Here is a 20,101-nt window from a genome sequence, read left to right as displayed (position 1 = left end):
AGAGGTTGCAGTGAATGGAGATCACGTCACTGCACTCCAGCCTGGGCAACAAGAGCAAAACTCTATCTCAAAAATAAATAAATAGGATTAAAAAGATGTGCAATATAAAAGGAGAAAGATGAAGTGAATGAAGACAGGTGAAGACATGAGAAGGCACTTTGTTACAAAGTATTAGGTCATGAGTCACAGCAGTGAAAAAGACCAAAATAGTCTTATAATCTTATGGGAAGGAAAATTGTCACCAGACTTTTTGGCAGCAACACCTTGTGACAGAAGCAAATAATATGATATATTTTAGATATTCAAGAAAAGAAAATTGAACCAAGGACATAAACTGACTTCAAAATTAAAGCTTCTCATGCTGTCATGGCTCCGGAACTGAGGAAACATGCAGGAACTCAGGAAATATTGTTCTTATGGACTTTTATACTACAGAATAAGCTTCAGACACTCAAAGTGACAGAGATATATCAACATAAAGGCTGTTGGTGAGAATTAAATATATAACATGTTTTCTTAGAGACCTCAGACAGATGAGGGACATATTGAAGACAGTTTAATATGGCTATCTGAACTGACAACATAGACACAGTTCAACTTTAATAAAAGGTGGAGGACATGAAAATAATGTATGCATTTTTAAGAAAACTTTTTATTAATCATATAAGTGACTGTATTAGAATTTTTATCCTAATAATATTTTGTGTATAATGCTGGATTTTAAAAATGAGTAATTCTAGCATCCCCAGAGTCTCTTTCTCTCTCTCTCTCTCTCTCTCTGTGTGTGTGTGTGTGTGTGTATGTGTGTGTTTGTGTGTGTCATTTCTTATAACTTCGTTCCTTGGAAGGCCTAGAAGTAATGTTCATTTCAGTACAATGAGCATTCCTCACATTCAGATTGTGGTACTCAAACATCATTACCTACTAAAAGAAAGCAAGGTTGCTTGGTGGACCAGTTGACTTCAGGTTTGGGCAGATAATGTATACGATGAGCTGGGATGTCCTGTGACTCTAGTGAGTAAGAAAGACATCAAAGAATATGAGGGTAAATCAATAGAACCTGTGAGCTAACTCAAAGAGGCTCTTACTGGATAATATCAAATATGTTTATATCCATGAATTCACATGACACACATTCATGCACAATGAATTAATTGTCTTTGTACAATGCAGGGTTAATAAACAATCAAAACATTTATTTTGTCATAGCTAAAATAAAGCTGTCATTGGATAAATAAGTAATAGATGAGGCAAAGTTTCTCTTTGTAGAAGAGAAATAAATAAATGAAGAAAGTGATGAAATTGCATTATCAATATTTTACAGCAACTAATGAATTATAAAAACTAGGCATCAAGCATTGGTGACTGCTAATATCACAAAAAGAGAGGCAGCCAGGTGTTTTGTGCTTCCTGATAAAGAATTCAAAACTACCATGAAGAAATCTTGCCAAAAATTCTAACTTGAATATATTTGATTAAGCCTCTAGATTTAATTACCAATGCCCAGGAAATATAGAGGGCAGAGACATGTTAAACTAAATCAGGTGGAAATCTGTACAGAAAAAATAATACGGTTTCTTTAACAAGTAAATTTCTAGAAAAAAATAAATGGAGCAGAAATACATTAATTTAAAAATACTTTAAAATATCTACTCTCCAAAATAAGGGAAAATAAAGCCATGCAATTTAGGAATAAACACTTGCTTGAAGAAATTATATAGAAAAGTACAGAAGTGATGTCAGAAGAGTGTTTACCCTTGGGGAGAGAAAGGGCATTGTGTTTGGGAGAGTAAGCAGGGCTTTCTGGGCATCAGGAAATTTCTAGACATGGGAGGTGATTACAAGGTTGTTCAATTTCTAATAGCACATTAAGCTGTACCTTTATTTTGTGTAGTTGCGAATATCATCAATTTAAAAAGTATTAGGTAGCATGATTCATTTGATGTATGAAACTGAAGGACTTGTACAAAATCTACATGAAGATGCTGAATAAGCAGTTGTTACATGTGGGTCTTGAATTGAGGTGACATACCTTATGGTTTATTCCATAAGCCTCTTTTAAAGAAGGTTAAGAGATTAAGAAGAGATATCAATATGAGAATAAAATCTCAGTATAAGAGACAATCAGTATATAATGATGGATGGACCCCAACGAGAAAAGTACAGAATAGTCTGAGAGGTAGGAGAAAAATAATAAGCCACTGCCATCTCACTTTGTCCACTTGTGGTCCTGGTAAGAGGAAAATAAGTGAAAAGCAAGCTGCTTCTTTTTAAGGACCTGACTGAGAACTGCAGATATCACTTCTTCTCACATCTCATTGCCCTGAATGTATAACAACAGGAAGGCTGGAAATGCAGTCTCTTATTTTGTTTGCCATGGGCCTAGGAAAAAACATGAGTATTTTATTACTAAAAGGAATAAATGACCTTGTTTAGAAAAATCATGATTGAATGACTTTGAAGTTCTCTGGGAAGGCTGGAGTTAGTGTGTGAAATGAAAATGCTGAGCCAAGTGTAACTAGCAGAAAAGTCTCTAAGAGACGTGGAGGAACAAGGTCAGAAGAGGTCAGCAAGTAGAAGACACACGGGGCAGTAGAGAAGGATGTCTGGGGAGTGTAAGGAGTGGAATTTTATACTGTGTTGAAAAGGAGTGGCCTGGTAGTCAACAGTCATTTAGAAGAACGTGGGCCTGTCTCCTATTCCTTGGTATGTGAGGCATGGGACAATGAAGAGCTTCCACTAGAGTGTTGCAAAAGAACAGAGTCCTAAAGGAGAGCCAAGTCTTCCTTACAAAAAGAGTGTAAAGGAAGCCTAAAAAATATCAGCAAAACATCTTGCATAGATTAAATCTCAAGTGAAAGAATGTGTCCCACTGTGTATTTTTCAAATTGAGATTCTGTCACTCTTCTTGCTTTTATGGGAAAAAAATGCTAATCAATTCGGATGTAGTTCTTAAAATTATATTTTTAGTTTAAATGCCTTTTAAAATGTGTATAATTTAATAATAAAAGGAGTTGGTATGTTAGTAAACAACTTCAGGCATGTCAAAGTTACATTTTTGGAATATGAAACTATCCCTTAAGAGGATTTATATTTATAAAGCATTATATCTTTTAACCATAAAGTACCCACAATAGACTGTTTTATTTTAAATGATCTAGAATTAGAGTAAAACTATAGATCATTGTAGAGCTAGCCTATATTTTATAGAATACTGGTCCAAAACTGTTGGGACTGGTTTAACTGATAAGTTTTACCTCACTTGGGAACTAAGCCACTGCAGATTTTCCTTGAAAACAATAGTAGTCTTTGGGCCACATTTAACGTTATTCCCTAAGCTCAACATAATTCTACAAAACTAAAGCAGAATTTCAGCACCATTTAGTCAAAGGTAACGGGGGTTAATGAGAAAAAAATATGGGCTCAAGAGAGTTTCATCTTTACTCTTCATTAATAGCTGCATGACTTTGGGTAAATTAATAAACATTTCTAACATCTCAAATTTATTATTAATAAAAATAAAGATATTAATAACTACCTTCCATAGTGTTAATAACTATCATTTAACAAAAACTTGTTGGGCCATGCTCAGTGGCTCACGTCTGTAATCCCAACACTTTGGGAGGCCAAGGTGGGTGGATCACCTGAGGTTGGGAGTTTGAGACCAGCCTGGCCAACGTGGTGACACCCCGTCTTCACTAAAAATACAAAAATTAGAAAGGCATGGTGGCTCATGCCTATAATCCCAGCTACACAGGAGGCTGAGGCAGGAGAACTGCTTGAACCCGGGAGGTGAAGGTTGCAGTGAGCCAAGATCCCACCACTGCACTCTAGCCTGGGCAACAGAGCGAGATGCCATCTCAAAAAAAAAAAAAAAAAGTAACTTATCAGTGTCTGACAAATAGTAGCCACATCATTTTAGAATTGCTATTTGGATATATCCCTTAATCTATTAATTTTGTCTGTTTTATTTAACTGATTCTATGTATTTTAACTGATAATAATAAAAGAATGTATATTGTCATCTTTATTTCCATTTTGTGTGTTATTGTTAGTTACCAATGTAATGCAGCAAAATTTTCCACTCATGCAAAAGGTTTTTATGAATATTTCACTGTGAATGGAAGTAAGGAGCAGAAACAAATAATTCCATAATAGTTTCTTCTTTGGAGAACTCTACTATTGTTCTGAAACCAAAGTGGTGAATAGTTTTAGCTCTTAAATGAAATCTCATTACATGGTAGTCACTTTCCAGGACATGGTTTGAGAAGACTTGTATGGATGAGGAAAACTTATGGGAGGTAATGCTTCATTACTGCCCTCTGCCAGATGCAGGAAATGGGAGAGAAACTACACATACCCCGATGTATCTATTGCTGTTCTAGTGGCTAGAAACATGTGGATGTTTTTCACCAAAAAAATAAAATTTATAGGTGAATTAATTATTCAAAATATCAAAAATATGAAAACCTACTTAATGATGTTTAATACTAACGTAATTGTTAGCATGAGGATACAGGTTCTTAAGAAATCTAAGTTTCAGCTGGCATAGTAGCTCACGCCTGTAATACCAGCACTTTGGGAGGCTGAGGCAGGAGGATAGACTTGAGACCCGGAGTTCAAGACCAGTCTGGTCAAAATGGCAAAACTCCATCTCTCCTAAAAAATAAAAAAACTGCCAGGCGTGGTGATGCATGGCTGTAATCCCAGATACTTGGGAGGCTGAGGCATGAGAATTGTTTGAGCCCGGGAGGTGGAGGTTGGTGCACTGATATGCACCACTGCACTCCAGCCAGGGTGATAGAGTGAGACTCTTTTTAAAAAAAAGAAAGAAAGAAAAAGTTTCGACTGAATCTTCGACAAAGTTATTGTTATGGTGAATGATACATTTGATATGAATATGATTTAGAGAAAGAGCTAGAATTTTTTTTGAAAGGTAAATGTAGGTAAAACCAATAATAAGGTGAATATATTGGTACTTTTAATGCTTCTGAGAACACAGCACACACAATGATATATACCACATAAAATTACTTTTTAAAATATGGCTAATATGCACTGTTTGAATAATCATATTTTATTTTCACTATTTAAAACAAGTATCTGAATTATGTCATATGATTCACTGCATAGGAAACACAACAGTGGGAATTCATGTAAAAATCAATGTAGTATAAGAGTTAAATGAATTAGTATGGGAAGACTGAGTGAAAGAACAGATAGGTAGAAAAATTCAGAAAACTTTGCAACAACCTGAAAAAGGTTACAAATTATAAAATTAAAAGCCGGTCAAATAGACTGTGGTTTTAGGAAATAATATCCTTAATGGTATCTCTAATCTTAGAACAATAATAATAATAATAAAAATCAAGACACTTAACGCCAATACAGTTGACTTCCTGTAGAATGGTATCTGGCTGGTAACATATTTCAAAAAATTAAGCAAATATTTTATGAATTGAATAAGCAAACAAAAAATTCATTGGTAGTATAGCATTACCAACCACAAAGACTGACATGCATTCAGTCAACTAAATTTTTATCATATGTCAGTCAAAACGGATTAGACAGAAATGGAAGGAAAACATCCACACGTACTGGCTGGCACTTGCTTAGTATCTGGAGGAGAATAAATATGCCAGCCTGAAAAAAATGGTAAAGAGATGGTTCATTTTCCTGCTACTGCTGGATTGAGAGATACAGGGTCTGATCAATTCCCTCCACCACTCTAAAAAGGTTGCTCTGTTGCACAGCAACACCTTTCAGTAGCAACGAAGGCCACATGGCCACTTAGCTTTCTACATGCTTTCTAAGACTAAAATTTGCATTAATGCAAAATGTCGCGTCTATGGTGACGTGCATCATGTAGGAATGGGGGATGTTTTGCCTCATGTAGGAATGGGGGATGAATCTTTGGGATACAAAAAATGCCATGGGAAAGTACAAAAACAGTCCACTACTGGCAAAAGAAGGACTATATACTGACTAGAATTACCTAGATATGTATACCTTCTCAAAATAGTCAATCAGACAATGAAAGCAATATAGACGAAGTCCAGAATTTAGAGAAATTAAGTGACTGCTAGTGACCAGAAATCAGATGAAGTCTGCTCATATTTACCATCCCTTTAGTTGAAAATCTGAGAAACATGCTCTAACAGGTCAATAATGAGAGGAACCAGGCAAGATAAGCTGCAGACATTATTTATGAGTCATCAATGGAGAGAATTCAAAGGATGAGTACTTGGGAAAAATGTGTTAATATAGATGTGGGAATATACTTCAAGAAATAAAGTGAATGCTTATCAAGACATAAAAGATCTTACTTCTGAAAAATAAATGCTATGTATAATGAAGTAATTATTATAAAAACAGTAGTTATATGTGATTGATAAAATTAAGAAATCATGTGTTCTATTAAATACTCTATAAAATTAAAAAGTAGCAAAACAAAATGAAAAAAAAGAAATTGAATAAGAAGGAGATGTCAATAAAATGGAGCTTAATGAGATACTGAGATGTGAAGAACCTGAAAATTCAGTCACATATTTAAAATATTCCTTAAAGCAGAATTTATACATCAGAAAACTAAATTTTGAAATAAAAATTGAGAAATACTATGAATACAGAATAAGAGGAACAAGTGATAGAAATGTATAAAAAGTGATACTACAATTGTAACATTCATGGAAAGAACTATCACTATATTATGGAAATCCTAAAAATAAATCAGAAAAAGTAGAAACAACCAACATTGAAGATGGCAAAAAAAGAAAACCCTGAATATGCATATCACATCTGCATATGTATATGGCACATATCTACATAACCAGAAAATATATGTATACTGTGATAATTTCAAAATGAAGCATTTACTCAACATGAAAAAAATGAAGAAAAAGAAGAGAATGAGGAGGAGGAGGAGGAAGAAGGGAGGGAGGGAGAGAGGAAGAGAGGAGGAAGAAAAAGGAGGAGGAGAAAGAAAAATCCATCTGGACATACAGTTTACTTTTAAAGACAAACTGCCTTAAGATAATGGAACTATGTCTACATAGTTCTAAAGGTAAATATGTTCTATACCAAGAATTCAGTTTGTGTTTTGTATGTGAGAGCAGCTAAAACATATTCGAACATATGTAAGTGCTCACAAACCTTTGTGCACTTCTAATGAGTAACGTGCATCAGGCCACAAATTTTTAATCAAAATAAGAACTCACTAATAGGGAACTAATAGTAACTCTTTAAAACTCAGTTAACATCGATTAGGTCTAAATAATGATTGCAAATATAATTTAATAATTTCAAAATTTACTCCGTATTAATGAGCAAGATGAAGAGTCTTAGATTGTATTTCAACTAAAACTCAAAGGCATGGTAAATTTTCTGTCTTACTAGAGGAAAGGGGATAAAATATGCTGTTCTGTTTATATCAATTTTTTTTACAAGTTCATATATATTTGTTTGTATATAGAGAGTTATTAAGTATTATAGACCTATTAGTTGGAGAAAAATACCGTCCTTATTTTCCAAAACACTAGAGGAATCAAAATGTGATAACATTTACATTACATTCAGCAGAAATACAGGAAATTAAAAGTATGTTTTAAGAATAGCAAAGAGAACAGGCCCTCTAGGATCACTGACATCTAATGATGATAAATATAAGCAGTTAATAGGATTAAGAACATTATGCAAATATAAATTTTCTATTGCATAGTGTTTTTGTTTTGTTTTGTTTGACGAAGTCTCGCTCTTGTTCCCCAGGTTGGAGTGCAATGGCACAATCTGGCTAACTGCAACCTCCGCTTCCCAGGTTCAAGCGATTCTTCTGCCTCAGCCTCCCAAGTAGCTGGAATTACAGGCACCTGCCACCACGCCTGCCTAATTTTTATATTTTTAGTAGAGACGGGGTTTTATCATGTTGGCCAGGCTGATCTCGAACTCCTGACCTCAGGTGATCTGCCCACCTCAGCCTCCCAAAGTGCTGAGATTACAGGCATGAGCCACCGTGCCCGGCCTATTGCATAGTTTTTGCAGCAGAAACACATAAAAAAATTAAAGCAAAGTTAAAAGTATTGCCAAATATATTACTCAAACATACACACCTACACAAACACACACAGAGAGACATGCAAAATGAAGCAAGAGAGGCAATATTAGTAACAGAAAACTGTAGGCTAAAAGCATCAAGACCATTTTATTGAAATTTTTATGTAAATTATAATATATATATAGGCATTTATGAAGCAGATAAAAGGGTGTGTTTTAAGATGAATTAATGGAAACTTCTGGAATTTTATAACCAGCTCAATTTATTAACTAATATTAACTTTATATTTATACTTTATATATTTACCTTTTCCATCTGCTAAAGATTGAATGCTTTTATCAATAAATCATACAAAAACATTTGTTTTGCATTTAATTTTGGATTTATTCACGATTTCTTAAATGATGAAGCAGAAATGAACATACTTAAAATGTAAAAAATAATTTTCTCACATCAGAAACCAAGTATCAAGGACATATTTGAGAAGGGGATTTAACCAGAGCCCAAGTGGCCAAAGTACAGATTAAAGAAAAATTTGCCGCTAATTATTCTGGAGAAGGCTTTTCTCCTTGGAGTTTGAATAAATAGCCACATATGTGTATACGCAAAAATATAGAAACGCACACAACCATGAAATAATCAAGCTGATGTTTATAAAATTATTTCAGTACTATGAGATGAGAGTGTTATGAAGACTCTAAGAAAGAGAATTCTCAAAATCATTGAGGAAAAGGCTTGCTGAATGAGCAAGTGTTCATATGTCCCATGCAGACTTTTACGGCTGTAATTAGTCTGGTAAGACAGAAGAGAAAAGAGTGGTGACGCTGATCTCAATCTGCAAAAGACACTGTGCACTGTGAGCCAGGTAGATGGTTTTTCTCCCCACGCCCGGAGAGAGTTTTCTCACAAGGCTGAGTGTTGATGAGAAAGTGTTCAGAAACAATAGATCTGAATTCAGCCTGTCTGCTCACACAGCTGATTTTCTTCTTTTGTTCTCAAATACAATATTCCAAAAAATAGCTGTCTCTAGAAAAAAAAAAAATGACTCCTACTCAAAGATGCACAGTAACAAGAAAGTAATCATAATGGGACCTAAGGAAAAATATCACAACAAAGGAGGAAGCCAATGTGATCTCGGGGGAAGAAAAAAGATGACGAATATAAGCCAATACTCAACAACACCGCATTTCGAAAAGCAGAACAAAGTAAAAATGTGTTCTCATAACCTGTTTATCTCTAGAACATTACCATTAATGGAAATTTTTAAAGAATGTGCTTAAGAGTGGAAGGAAAATTATCCCAGGGAAGGTCTGAAAATACCAGAAGGGGAGGTTAGTGAATATGATAGTAAATATGTGGCTAATTCTGAACTAACGTTGACTATATAAACAATAACAATTTCTAATCTGGAAAGCAAAATAAGTAAGATATAATTAAATATTAGACTATAATGCTATATAAGTGGGGGTCGAGCAATCCAACTTTAAAAATTTTTATATTGAGAAAGTACAGATATAGATAAATTTTGATTTCTGAAGAATGCATATTAAATTTTTAGATAATAAATGTATATTCAGATAATACAGGGCATATTTTCTACTGGTAGAAAGAGAAGAATGTAAACAATAACAAAACAACAAACATCGAGCAAGTTGGAAGGAGTTCCTAAGTGAGAAGAAAAGATGAGAAAAGGGTGGCACCGGTTTCAATCAGCTGAAGTCAAACAATTGCCTTGTCCTATCTTCAGTTAAAGCACAACTATAAATGTTCTCTAAGAGGAAAGAATGAAAAGGTATATATCAGAAACACATAAATGTAAATTGGTTATGTCATATAAAATCTATAGATTGTTACATTTTATTAAGAAAAAAAGCTAAATGAGATTTGTTACAGATATAGCAGAAATTGAAGGATAAGGATAAGGGCTGCTTAAAATTAAAAAGATGAAAAAGGTATCACAATTTGTAATAATATCAACAACAACAAAAAACTGATGTCATTACATTAAAAAGACAAAACAGACCTATTGGAAAAAATAATTCAGGAGGTAAAGAATAACACTTTATGAGGTAAAGATTCAGTTCACCAGGTGCATATCACAGATTTTACACTTAAAAATAATTCATTTGAAATTTAAATGGCAACAGTTTGTATTGCTACAAGGAGAAACTGCTATAGCCGCATTTATAATGGAAGAAACAGTAATCTCACATCATTTGTAGAGTGATCAGTCAAAAATATACAATTAACAAGCTTAACTCAATGAACATATATAAGATACTATATCCAGTATTGGAATTTACACCTTTCTAAGGACAAGATGGCTTATGAAAACTGATCATATATTTGGCTAATTTGAATATAATTCAAAGTCAGTATTATACAGACTGTTTTCTCTGTCCCCAATGTAGTCAAAATCAGTAAAAATAAGATAAGTTACAGAACTCATGTTTTTAAACTTAAAAAACATTTTTAAATAACTTGCACAGTGAAAAACCACAATAAAATTAGAAAAACTTTGAGATAAAAAATAAGGTTGCCAAGAAAAATACATATTTTTGCATAAGAAATTCAAAGATACACATCACTCTTATTTTACAGCTGAAAAACTCTTGAAAATATTTTAGCCAACAGAAAAATAAATCATAATAATTTAAAATGCATGAGTTTTGTCATAAAAGGTCTATTGCTAAGAGCTCATAACGGTTAACATGGATTTATGCCTAAATAATTTAATCATTCTTTTTTTCTTTTGCTATGATTATCTGTATACCATTTCATCAGATCATACATTTGGAAAATAGCAATAATGTAGTTAGAAATACAATACGATGCTTTTCTAGATTGGAAAGGATTACTTCATCATGTTTTCTTTCTAAGCTCTAAGAGAATTGTACCATGTTTTGCTTCCTTGAAGAGAGCTTCCTCACGACCAAAGTGACTCCAGCTCAGGCAGAAGAAAAAGTGAAACCATAGCCTTGGGGTTCACAATGGCATCACAGGATCTTGTTTATTCAATGAACCAGTGAAGACTCACCTACTTACTATGAACCCTTTCTATAGAAGGTAGAAGTTGTCTTTTTTTTGTTTTGTTTTGTTTTTGCCAGCTCACACATGGTGAGCTATTTTCTTATGCTCAATTCACAAACTTGCTTTTTACCTGGTTTAAATGGCAGATAGACATGCGTGGAGAATAAATAACATGTCATGGAAAGAGCCCTTGAGTTGGAATAAGAAAACCTTGATTAAAATCCAAGCTCTTAATAACATTATTAATGACATGAGTGGTATGTATTCTTTAACCTCGCTCTCAGTCTGTTTCCTAATATGCAATAATTACATTAGCTAATGCATTTAAAAAGGTGATCACTATGTACAAGTTATGTATGATGATTAGTTTGAAAGAATGGGGTATATCTTATCTCTAACTTAATCCCAAGCTTCAGAAATAGAATTGTTCATCAGACAAGAACATAAGGGAGCAACTGGGACACACAATAGGTTCACATTGGTCTCAGTGAGCTACCAATAAAGAGGGAGGCAGACAGCAGAGAGACGGAGCCCAGCACTGAGGGAGGAAATGGAAATAGAACAGAGCTTCTCTCCAGCAGGAGTTGCGGCTAGTTTGGATCCCATATGTTAAGCAATTCCACCTTCCATTTAACAAGAATTTCCTCTGGGAGCCACCATGGGGATGACATCTACAGGCTAGTGGCACGAGCTTCAAGACACTAAAAGTGTACACTAAGAAAAATCTACCAGCAGACATGAATGAAATAATTAGCTCAAGGCTCTGATGCAATGGTATGATATCAAATGCAATCTGTGGTGTCAGCTAGCTGGAGAGAGAGAGAAAGAAAAAGGCAGAGGGAGAGCGGAAAAGAGAGAAAGAATAGCTTATTCAGGAAAGATAAATCTTCTAGTTGTAGATTTTGGGGAATATTTACAAGCCAGATATCTCTGTTTCAAAATACGGCACAAACTCACTCTGATTTTAAATTCATCTACCATTTTTGTATCACAGTATAATTAAAGAGCTATTTTGCCTCAATGATATATTTGAATCGAAATATCATGCTATGTAGTTAAGTATAGGAAGTTTATTTGTTTTAGTTTCTTACCTGACGCATATATCTTCCTGAAATGAAACACGATCTCATTTCTTTTAAAGAGTCAAATACGCTCACACAAGCTAAAACACTTCTATTTCAAGGGAACGTGATGCTTCCACTGGAAGCTTTTATTCCTGTTTGGCAGGTTGGGCATGTTTGGAAATCTATTTTTCATCAAACCCTGAAGGGTTATATGGAGAAAAAAAAAAAAGGTTTGCACTGACGAATAGAGGATGTAAGCCAAAAACCTAACAATAAATTAGCTTCTCTGTGCTAAACAGAATTCAGGCCAAACATACTGATCAGCAATATACAAACGAAAATATATTTTTAAAAAAACGTGTAAGGCCAGCATATTTCCCCTCAAATTAGAGCTAAGGTTATTATGTATTTAAACATGGAGGTGGTTGGATGTGGTGAAACAAGTGGTCTCAATTTGCAGGAGCAGAGGTGAGCCCTTGAAAAAGGGACTCTAGCCATTCTGTGAGTTTCAACTATCGAGGTATTTTCTTTATTTAGTTAGAATTTAATAAGCTCAATTTTTTTTCTAATTTAGAAAGATATTAATTTTCTGTTTAACCTTAGGACGCATAGTAAATTTCAATTTAAATATTATTTTTAATCTAATAACATTTGAAAAGAAACAGCAAAATAAAACAATATTTATAAGATTAGCAAGTAGATTGGGTAGTTTATTGTTTTGGTGTACTGCTCTTGAAATTGAACAATGTGTGAAGACTCTGAGACAACGCAAGAAATTATATAATTAAATCCAAGTAAAATAGGATCCGCCAGAAGCAGGCCTGCTTTATTGGGAGAAAATTTTAGGAAATACAAATAAATTGGATTACTCTTGTTTCCAAAATATGTCGTAGGAACCTTTTGTTGTTGCTGTTTTTGTTTTTTTTTTTCTTGTTTTTAGATTTATATTAGTTTTATGTAAGAATGATTTCTTACATGGAAGGGTAGAGAAGAGAAAGTTGCAAATTATATCACTTTCAGGGCTACTCATGGAAAGATATTTACAGTATTGAAGGTTCACAATTGTACAACACCATCCCCTGACCCTTGTACCCCTTCTGTTCTAAGCTACAAAGGTGTGAGAGGTTACAGAACAATGGGAGCTTGACCTAGAAATGGAGGGTGAGGCCACACAGGAAAACAATCATACCTTTATATTTTAATACTAACCTGAGCTGCAATTCTTAGCTTTGGAACTCTGAGGAGATAGATGACTTTAAAAATAGCTTTACATGTAGTGATTTTTTCCAAATACATTTATGCTAAACCCTTAAAAATCTCTTTAAATTAATTCCTAAAATGAGCCACTATTTAAGAAAAATAGTCCTTTCAAAAATTGAAACATTTTGGATCTACAAATCTCTTACCACACATTAAAGTAGGCTCATACATTTTACAGGAGGACTTATGAGAGCTGGACTGGGTTGAAAAGGAACAATCTAATCTTGATAAAACTGAAAGATTAAGGTTAGAACAGTTTGATAGTCATTATTCATTAACAAGAAAGGGTACAAAAATGAACCTTGTACTTTGTTTCCTTTGAAAATATGTTCTTCAATATTTTATCTTTCCTTGTTTAACATGTATGCTTACCCATTTTAGTAGAACTTTTAATTAAAAGTGAAATCCGGAGAACAACTACGCTTTTTCTAAAATTTACTTTTTTCATGGCTATGTCTTACGTCTAAAATTTAAACACACAAAGCCTCTGTTTTACCTTGTAGTAGTCTACTCCACGTTTTAAGTAAAGTATTTAAGACATAATGATCAAGCTTCAACAATGAAATGCAAATTTTATTTAAAAATCAATCTTTACAGTGCAAGTTTATTTGATTTCCTATCTACTGTGTTAATATTAATTAGGTTATTTTGTTTATGCATTTTATTATGAGATGCAAAGTTTTAAGTGTCATGGTGAACAGCCTTCTCAAACTTTCCTGCTTGTGACATTAAGAAATCAGTGTCAAATTATATATAACCTTCTATTTTTTTCTAAATAGGCTTATTTCCCCCTACTCTAAACTAATGTAATTTCTTTGTTCAAAATTCCTCAATTTTCAGAACACACACTACAAGATGAGTTCTGCAGGCATCCTTACTCAGCCTGTAGTCTTGCTCAAAACCTGGGAAAGACTTTTCAAAACTCACTCGGCCAGTAGGTAGAACTTAGCAGAGTTGTCTTTAAAGTTTAATATAAAGAGTTGTGACCCAGACTCCGAAGCTGGCTACCTGCGTATTTCATATATGCTCCACATTTTCCATCTCATTCTCTTTTTAATGTTATTCGTATATACCCATTTTAAAGCAGGATCTCACTTTTTTTTTTTTTTTTTGAGACGGAGTCTCACTCTGTCACCCAGTCTGGAGTGCAGTGGCCCATCTCGGCTCACTGCAAGCTCCGCCTTCCGGGTTCACGCCATTCTCCTGCCTCAGCCTCCCAAGTAGCTGGGACTACAGGCGCCCGCCACCACGCCCAGCTAATTTTTTTGCATTTTTAGTAGAGATGGGGTTTCACTGTGTTAGTCAGGATGGTCTCCATCCCCTGACCTCATAATCCGCCCGCCTCGGCCTCCCAAAGTGTTGGGATTACAGGCGTGAGCCACCGCGCCAGGCCTAAGATCCCACTTTTTAAGTCAAAATTTCTGTTAGAGTATCTACTGGGTACTTAGCAGCTGCCTAGTACTGGTTATAATGTGGTGAAAAAGACCAATAAGATTTCTGCTATCATGAAGCTTACAAGAGCAATTTCCCACTCTGTTGCTTAGTAGAGTGACCTGAACCTAGTTAGCACCTGGGTGAAAAACAAATGAAGGCAGATGCAGATAATAATGCAACTACTTGAATATTTCTATTTCAAATATAGGACACTGCCAGAGAAAGGAAAATGTTTCGATCAAGTTATTTAGAAATTAAGTGCTAGCTGCATTGCTGTTCTATTAAAAAGTAAATTGCTTATTCATTCACTTTAGCCTAAGAGGGAAAAAAATGAATCAATAGAATATCAAATTCTTTATAAAGATAGAGCTTTCAGACATTCCAAAATACTATTTGTTTAATGTCTAGCATAAACAAAATATTATACTGATATTTCTAAACCTTATACAACCTGAGACTCAATATTTTGTATTAAACTTGAACCAGTCATTTTATTTTAAGTGGATATTCATTGTCAGAGAATCAACATAGATGAAAGATTCATCTACTACTCTATAAGTAGAATGAGTACATATATATAATAGAATCCTCTTCCACCCTTAATAAAAAGAAGGGAATCCTGACATTTGCGACAACATGGATGATCTGGAGGGCATTATCTTGAGTAAAATAAGCTAGACATAGAAAAAGAAATACTACATAATCTTACTTATGTGTGAAATCTAAAAAAGTTAAATTAATAGGAGCAGAGTAAAATGGTGGTCACCAGAAGCTGTGGTAGGGAGACTGGGGAGATGTTGGTCAAAAGATACAAAATTTCAGTTAGACAGGAGAACTGAGTTCAAGAGGTCCATTGTACAACACAGTCATTATGGTTAATAACAATGTATTGTATACTTGAAAATTTGTAAGACAGATTTTAAGTGTTCTCACTACAAAGAAATGGTAAGTATGGGAAGTAATGTATATAGTAATTAGCTTTATTTAGCCACTCCACAATGTATATGTCAAAATACCATGTTGTACACCATATATCCAATATAAAAGAGTAGATTGAACAGTCATCTGTCATTTTCATTATTCATTTGGACAAAAATAATTCTTCAATAATATATGCTTTTCTGTGGTGCCCATTGTTCAGCAGGAGCAGAGGTGGATGTTTCGACCCTCTGCCAAGCGGACATGCCTGACTCTAGATTCTGAAAAGCTAAAAATGACACTTCCCGTATGCCTTTGCAGTCGAGTCAGGAGGAGAGTTAGTTCTACCAAGAAGTTGTATTTGTACAAGGTAAAAGGTATGCGCAAGGAGTTTCTTCTTTCTTTCTTTCTTTTTTCTTTCTCCCCCTTTCTTCTTTCTCTTTTCTTTCTTTCTTTCCCTCCCTCTCTCCCTCCCCCCTTCCTTCCACCTTCCTCTCTTTCTTTTTCTTTCTTTCTTTCTCCCCCTCTTTCTTCTTTCTCTTTTCTTTCTTTCCCTCCCTCCTTCCTTCCACCTTCCTCTTTCTTTCTCTTTCTTTCTTTCCTCTTTACTTTCTTCTTTCTTTCCCTCCTTCTTCCTTCCTTCCTTCCACCTTCCTTTCTCCTTTCTCTTGTTTCTTCTTTCTTTCCGTCCTTCCTTCTTTCCTTTGCTTTCCTTTTCTTTCTTTCTTTCCCTTTTGTCTACTGGCAAGGAAGGCCTTGTTTTTCAAAGCGATACTACAGTATCTATTCTTCACTTCCCTTGGTGTTGAGAGGCAGCTGTGGCAAAAGTAGTGGTGACAGCTGATTCCCAGCTTTCTAATTTTGAGATTGCTTTTATAGCAGATTGTTCATTGGTAATAGTTCCAGTGGTGATCTCAGTCCCTGGGTGTGTCAGTTCTCCTGTGCCATGTTCCAGCCTAGAGCCCACAACTGTGGCTCTTCCTATGATCATTGTGAAAAGTAGTTTATTCTTTGTGTTAAATGAGTCTTTCCTGCCTTAAATATTTAGATTTGTTTCTGAATAACAGTATTGCATCAAATCGATAGTTGTCACCCCATATCTTTTCTTAACCTGTTTCCACAATAGTTTCAACTGGTCACATGCCATCCAACTTAAGACTTCCTTCTTCAGCCTCCCTTTTGAGAGGTAGGACCATGTGTCTAAGCTCTAGACAATGGAATTTAAACAGAACATAATTGGTACTTCAGGCTTTGTCCCTAAAGATTAGAGCATGCAATATTCTGGAACCTTTCCCTCTTTCTGATAGTTGTGTCATTCATGGCAAAGGCTGTTTCCCTGAATCCAGAGACAGAAGTCACACATTGAGAACGGAAGAGTTGTCCTGTCCTGCCAACGACAAGCAACCTACCACTTGATATTTAGTGAGACATAAATTTTTATCTTGTATAAAATGCTGTGTTTTAGGGTCTCTATGTTTTAATGGCATCTAATCTTAAATGAAACATGACTTGGTTACTAGAAATTGTACTCTAGCATAATAAAAAAAATGAAGCTTTGGTCTAAGGATTGAGAGTGGGTGAGAACACAGATATTGCAGGCTAAAAAGTTAGTAATTCTCATTACTCTGTGATAAACCATTTCAGAAAACTGTCATTTGCAATCCTTAAAAAGGGAGATTACTTGCCAAAAGAACAGGTAACCTCTGTGAACTGCTAAGGAGAATTCTTGTGCAAAGTTCTGTGACAATATGTACCGGGGCTAGAGGTGATTCTAAAAAAGGAGGCCTGGCAGTAAACAGGCCTCTGACTTCTTCAAGTGCCCATATTAAAACCTCTCAGTTAATTGAAGTGCTTTATAGTTTCAAAGGTTGGGCTAAGAGTGATGCTTTCCTGCCTAACCTAATATTTTCAGGTAGCTTCAAAGTAGACACCCATAAATTGAAGGAGAGCAGAATGTGCTAAGCAAAGAAACCAGTAAATAAAAAAAGATAGTCTGTATGTATAGCAACATTGTCTGGGTTAGGTCTTTGGGTACGATAATTTGTCCATGGATCTGAATGGAAGCAACTAGACCAAAAGCACACTATGGTTTTGAAAGAATCGCACTGATCGGCAAAAGTCAATCCGTGTTTGACTTTTTTTGGAGGCGGGTCTAAGCTCTGTCGCCAAGGCTGCGGAGTGCAGTGGCCGGATCTCAGTTCACTGCAAGCTCCGCCCCTCCGGGTTTCAGCCATTCTCCTGCCTCAGCCTCCCGAGTAGCTGGGACTACACACAGAAGCCCAGCCACCTGCGCCCGATTCGGTATTTTTTTAGTAGAGGCGGGGTTTCACCCGTGTTAGCCAGGATGGTCGATCTCCTGACCTGCGTGATCCGCCCGTCTTTCGGCCTCCCCAAAGTGCTGGGATTGCAGGCTTTGAGCCACGGCCCGGCTTTTTAAAGTATACAAGGCGGTGGCTCAATCCCAACGCACCCCAGACGGCGGATCGATCAGCTTCCTCAGCCGATCCTAAAATACTTCAGTAGGCGGAAGTGGCTCCCTTTCAGAGGTGACCGAGCTTTCTGGCTAGGCACGAAGATCAGCTCTCACCACTTCCAGCCTGGCGGCTGGCGAACTTTCCGTCTCAAAAAACAAAATAAAAATAAAAAGTAAAAATCTCTCCCTATTACTACTGGTTTTGCAGCATATACATCACAAAATATGTGCAGCTCCAGGGAGAGAATATTTTCTAATTCTTCCTTACAAAATAATTATAGGGTAATTAAATACTTCTGAGAATAAAATGGATACATATTTAGAACAGACAATTCATTTACTGAATATTTTCATTACACCAAAACAATGAATATAAATCAGATGGTCACAGGCAAATCTGTTGTTATGGTCGCTATAGCAGTAATGGACAAATAGTCTCATAGAGAAATGAAAATAGGAACCATAAGTAATAAGGGACAATAAATTCCTCCAAGATAACATAATTCTTCCTCAATAATCAGGGAAATTATTTCACTGCCGTAGCTGAAAAGTTCAGGAATCTCATCCAGTGGTGTTTGATCATTGCCTTGAAAAAAGACAACTGTACTTTTCCTCTTCTTGTATACCTGGATATTTGGGTGGTAGACTGAAAGTTCTTCCCCAGTATTCTTTACCCTCTTCTTTCCTGATGATGGCTAACCAGCCAAAGGCCATCTTTTCAAGCCTTTCTTTCAACTAGATGTGAGGAAGTTCCTGGTTGTAGTTAATGAAATATGGAGAGGAACGATGTCTGATTATTCTAGTTGTGCTCTTAAAAGAATTATCTGTGCACTCTCTTGTCTGCTCCCCTGCCCTCAATGCACACACCATCAGCCAGTTGGGAGATAGTGAGGAAACCTTGCACTGAACATGGCAAAGCTGTATTACAGGTTCTCACTGTCCTCTTAGATATAAAAGAAAGAAAGTAAAAACACAAATGAGAGAAATTTTGTCTTGTTTACATGGCTGCATTTTGGGTACTTTTGTTATAGAATTAGATTAAAACTGTATTAACTCCTACAGTAGCCATAAATTCAAGTAATTATTGTTCTTAAAAATTTACTTATAGAAAATAGAATCAGAATAGACTGAAACTGACTATTTCTCTTTTTTCCTTTCTGTTTTTTAAATTTTTTTTGAGACGAAGTTTTGCTTTTGTTGCCCAGGCTGGAGTGCTATGGTGCGATCTCAGCTCACTGTAACCTCCATTTCCTGTGTTCAAGTGATTGTCCTGCCTCAGCCTCCAGAGTAACTGGAATTACAGGCATGCACCACCACACCTGGCTAATTCTGTACTTTTAGTACAAATGGAGTTTCACCATGTTAGTGAGGCTGGTCTAAAACTTCCGACCTCAGGTGATCCGCCCGCTTCGGCCTCCCAAAGTGCTGGGATGACAGGCGTGAGCCACTGCGCCCGGCCTGAGCCACTGTGCCCAGCCCTTTTTCTTTTTTAAAATATTTAAGTAAAAAATTAAATTTGTTTTAATTAAGAAATTAATTTTTTTTTTTTGAGATGGAGTCTCACTCTGTCACCTACGCTGGAGTTCAATGGTATAATCTTGGCTCACTCTAACCTCAGCCTCCCGGGTTCAAGCGATTCTCCTGCCTCAGCCTCTCGAGTAGCTGGAACTACAGGCGCATGCCACCACACCCAGCTAACTTTTGTATTTTTAGTAGAGACTGGGCTTCACCATGTTTGTGAGGATGGTCTCAATCTCTTGACCTTGTGATCCACCTGCCTCAGCCTCCCAAAGTGCTGGGATTACAGGTGTGAGCCACCATGCCCAGCCCAACCTGACTATTTTTAGGTGCAGGTCCAAAATGAGACTATTC

At 35.7% G+C, this 20,101-nt stretch overlaps 1 protein-coding gene across 6 annotated transcripts in view; it reads right to left on the bottom strand.

The window, feature by feature from the left end:
• Positions 1 to 20,101, bottom strand: part of PIK3C2G (phosphatidylinositol-4-phosphate 3-kinase catalytic subunit type 2 gamma) — a 422,739-nt gene that overhangs the window by 390,857 nt on the left and 11,781 nt on the right. Inside the window, exon 1 of one of the 6 annotated variants that reach the window (XM_017945704.3) lies at positions 12,172 to 12,726. The exons of the other annotated variants lie outside the window; for them this stretch is intronic. The gene's annotated coding sequence lies outside the window, so the exon portion shown is untranslated. Of the gene's footprint in view, positions 1 to 12,171; positions 12,727 to 20,101 lie in introns of those variants that run through there. 6 annotated transcript variants of the gene reach the window in all.

This window comes from Papio anubis, chromosome 9 (assembly GCF_008728515.1).
Source record: "Papio anubis isolate 15944 chromosome 9, Panubis1.0, whole genome shotgun sequence".
NCBI classification, from domain to species: Eukaryota; Metazoa; Chordata; class Mammalia; order Primates; family Cercopithecidae; genus Papio; species Papio anubis.
This window is presented reverse-complemented; position numbering and strand designations above follow the sequence as displayed.